A 4944-nucleotide genomic window follows, 5' to 3' on the forward strand; every position below is an offset into this window, starting at 1 on the left:
CAGTTGATTGGTCGTTAAAAATTACTAACATAAAATAGTGTTTTTCGCTGTCTCACTCTTATCAAGGCAACATCTTCTTCAGTTATTGCTGTATTTTTGAGAATCGTTTGTTCTTCTCGATTCATGTCTTTTTGTATGAAAAGAAAAATTAAGTAAAAGAGGATTACAACCGCCAATTTACTAAACGCGCCGTATCTGTTGTCACAAATAGCTATTACGTATAGGAGGAAGTCAATCGTGTTTGTCAACATGAAATATTTTATTTACTTTAATGTCTGGGTATATGAAGTAATTGGAGGTGAAATTAAGTTATAACTGAGATATACATCTATGAAATGTTGCAGTGGCGGTTTCCCGGGTAAATCAATAACTTTTACAAGTGGCGTGAATGAACAGGAGTTTCCTCCCTTCTGCTGAATCTGCTGTTCTCCAGGCAATTTAATGCTTTAGAAGATTGACTGGAATTTAGATAAAGTATAAAATTAACCGTTTTCACTTGCAAAGGGACTATTTTGATTCTTGATCTAGAAAAAATATTGATTGCATGACGATGTGTGTTGTCTCTGATAGGCGTCTGGCTGGAAAGCGATATTGGACGGTCTCTTTTTCATTTATAAAACAATTAGAGCAATCATGCATACTCTGGCAACAATAAATTAACAAAGAAAACAATTAACATCAACTGGGAAAAACAACATGGTGACATACAATTGCGTTGCCCTAAAATCACCATAACACCAATTAGTTGTGGTTTCAAATGTTTTATATGTATTGTTTAACGTCCTGTCAACAGCCATTGTCATTTAGGGATTACCTCCCCTAGTGTGTGTTTGGTTTAATCGCATATCGTTTAACGTCCTATCAACAGCTTAAGGACTGCATTCCCTGTGTGCAGGAACCATGTGTATTGTGATGCTAGTGTACAAATTGTATCCTTGTGATAGTTCTACCGCGCTGAAGTATACTGCGGAAGACAGTTGATTGATCGAGACTGTGGTATTTCACGACCAGGGGACAGAACCCAAAGTCTTCCCTATAGGGGCGAACACTCAACTAGAGGTCAGAGGTCAGAACCCAAAGTCTTCCCTATAGGGGCGAACACTCAACTAAAGACCAGGGGGCAGAACCCAAAGTATTCCCTACAGGAGCGAACACTCAACTAGAGACCAGGGGGCAGAACCCAAAGTCTTCCCTACAGGGACGAACACTCAACTAGAGGTCAGAGGTCAGAACCCAAAGTCTTCCCTACAGGGACGAACACTCAACTAGAGGTCAGAGGTCAGAGCCCAAAGTCTTCCCTACAGGGGCGAACACTCAACTAGAGACCAGGGGGCAGAACCCAAAGTCTTCCCTACAGGGACGAACACTCAACTAGAGGTCAGAGGTCAGAACCCAAAGTCTTCCCTACAGGGGCGAACACTCAACTAGAGGTCAGAGGTCAGAACCCAAAGTCTTTCCTACAGGGGCGAACAATCAACTAGAGGTCAGAGGTCAGAACCCAAAGTCTTCCCTACAGGGCCCCGGGGCGAACGCTCAACTAGAGACCAGGGGACAGAACCCAAAGTCTTCCCTACAGGGGCGAACACTCAACTAGAGGTCAGGGGACAGAACTCAAAGTCTTCCCTACAGGGGCGAACACTCAACTAGAGGTCAGGGGACAGAACTCAAAGTCTTCCCTACAGGGGCGAACACTCGACTAGAGGCCAGGGGACAGAATCCAAAGTCTTCCCTACAGGGGCGAACACTCAACTAGAGGTCAGGGGACAGAACCCAAAGTCTTCCCTACAGGCGCGAACACTCAACTAGAGGCCAGTGACATTCCACATCAAAGAAAAACGTACATTTGTACAAGTCTTTTAGTAAATGTGACGCTAGTATATTTTGTCGTAAGTAACCACCACTTTTTAACAACTCACATCATTATTTATTTATTTTGATTCATAAATCAGCTAGGAATTAAAAACTGTGAATGTACCTATTTTGGAACACTGCAACGTTAAACCAAATTTGATCGCCAATTATACTCAGCAACCAAGGTAGATAAACTCAAATGTTTACAGAGAAAAAAAAAATATGCTAACATTGTGGATGTTTCAATAATGTGCATCAATGTTTTATTGGTGTTTTTTCTATTTATTGATTTTTTTTTTAATTTTAATTTTTTTTTTTATCATGACTATTATTTTGTCAGGATTTTCGTTTTTCATTTAGTTTAAAGAGTATTTTATTTGACAATTTCCATTTAACAATATACTGTACAATATATATAGTGTACACATAAAGGAAGCACACACTTATATAAATCTGATATATATATAGATTGACGTTACATTACAGCTTAGACATGATAAAACCGGACATCATATCATAATGACATCAGAGTCTAATCTGAAAACATCAGTTAGAATTTGACCAATTAAGTATATTGAAGTTAATCTAAAATGGGGGGAAACGTGAATTGTTTACAGATACCTAGAAACATTGTCTCCGTTTCAGTGTAAAAAGATAACTAGATACATCAAAACAGAGCATGTCTAACCACAGTACAATGTAGTAACAAAGCGATGCTATATTTCCTGTTTCAGCTGAGTCAGTCGACGTTCTTATTCTGCCAACATTGGTCATCCGGGCTTCGTATAAAACATACAATATGGTCATAAATTAAGACTGAACATAGGAAAATGTCAAACATTACAACTTCAAATGAGGTGAAATTGGAAATATTTTTTTTTCAAAAGGTTATTTGGATAGCAGTCGAAAATAGTTAGAGGTTACGTGTTGAATGCGTGTCGTTTCTGGAGGCTGTTCGTGTGAGTCACCTTGTGATATTTCAGAACTCATCTTATATTGCTATCTCACTGAATCATACCAATGGGGACGTGTTTAACTGGCAGCGAGTAAACGAGAATTTACACTCCCAAACTTCTGAATATTAAGCGACCTTTTCCGAGACCCTCGTACGGCTCGGAAATGGCGGGAAAATCCTTTCAAACAGTGCCGAACTCCCAACTTATGACAAGGTAGTTTTTAGTGAAGCGTTAGAAAAAAGAAAATTGTTTAGAATGAGGAGAAAGATAAAATTAAAATATTGAATCACATCTCACCAAACGTACCTTCATACAGCGCTCCAGAATTAAGGATAAATACCTAAAATCATAATTTTAATACCTTTGTAAGGCGAGTACCGTCGATGAAGATGACACATACCTTTCAGAGTTACTGGTCTTTTCCAACTTGTATTGATATGGTGTCTCATTACTGATCATGATAATACCTTAACCAATTTGGAGTTTCGGTAACGTTATCATGTCGGTATTCTTTGATTGTTTTGTTGGCTGTTTAAAAAAGAAAGCAGGCGTTCTTGAAACTGCGGTCCGTAGAGATAAAATAGTTTATTCCCAGAGTAGACAATTCCCAGCCATGGAATTTAGATATGCTTTTTGTTTTTGCTATAAATGTTTTGATATCCTTGCTTATATATTTTTTTTCGCTATTTTTTTTATTATTATTTATTTTTTTTGCGTATGACATTTTTCTCATTATACAATCTAAGCAGAATAACGCTCGATTTACGTAATTCAAGAGAGATATAAATAAACAATTAAGATTCGAACTGAAGGTTGTGGTCGTTAATTATGATTGAATCTTTATCGAAAATATGACCGGAAATGAAAAGATATTAGTCCCTGAATGGGCCATCAACACGAAGCTTGTTTAATATGGCCTCTTATGTCAGCATTCAAGCTGCAACGTGATCATGCTGATAAGCTATTCAAGCGCCTTCAAGGTTATCGTCTATAACTAATTTCCTGAACTCAGTTGATTAGCCATCGTCTCGGGCGTCCCATAGGGAATAGAACTCCGATATATTGAAATATGTTTATCTAGAAAAAAGGAAATTAAAAAACAAAAACAAAAAAACATCGTACAAAGGATTCTCCTCTGACGTTAATTCACTTCAAGGGTGACGGGTGTACAACTTGCATCCAAATTGAACGAAATTGACGCGTTTGGAAAATAGCGAGTCCCCAGTAATTGGTTTTTTTTAATGCTACTTGGTATGTATATGGAATACAATCTATATATACTATTATTCTGAGTTTGAACAAAATGCAAAGGAAAGTGATTCGAAAATTTTGAATTTGTTTCCTATCCAATTCGTTTCAATACAATGGTTCAAAATTGTTCTACATTTTTTTATAAGAACCCCAGGAAATCGACCTACCCACATAGTAACGTATTCCCGTATGGAGTAGTGATGTAAGAATAATAAAATTTCTGGCCTGGAATAATTTTCTAATCAATCAAATTTTCGGAAATCCATGAAGCGTATTTTTGAATTCGCTTACGACACATTACTGATTCGCCTGATATTTTCGTTTGCATGTTGATATGCATAGTGCCGATATTGAACGGGAACGCTCGTGTCAGTCAATTATGTAAAAAGTCTTGGCCATTATCATTATTCTGCAAAGGCACAAGGAAAGAAAACCCATCTGGAATTTCCATCCAGTGCTTTTGATTAATACGACAGAAGTCTGAATGAGATATTGCCTTCTAATGTTACTCGACGTCTAAGAAACGCTTGACTTCAACAGTTCCTCTATGCCTTTCAAGATATTTCATGATATCAACAAGATAGCGATCTATCGATCCTAGACCCGGGAAGGCTTGTTCGGGTCACGTGATCTCTGAAACACAATTTACCTCCACAAAGAAGAGTTCCATAAACGGTTATCTGTTTGTGATGTAAGACATAAAATAGCGTTTCAATTGATATCTCAGGACATGCTATCGATCAGCTGGTCGCGGTGGAGGGGGAGCTGTTTAGGAAAAGGGTAATTACGGACTCGGTTTTTGTCCCAACAAAACGTTTCACAGACACTGAATCAGAAAGAAATATTGCTGACGAAATGCATGCATGCATAAAACATGGAATAGGTG

Source organism: Pecten maximus, chromosome 17 (genome assembly GCF_902652985.1).
Source record: "Pecten maximus chromosome 17, xPecMax1.1, whole genome shotgun sequence".
NCBI lineage: Eukaryota > Metazoa > Mollusca > Bivalvia > Pectinida > Pectinidae > Pecten > Pecten maximus.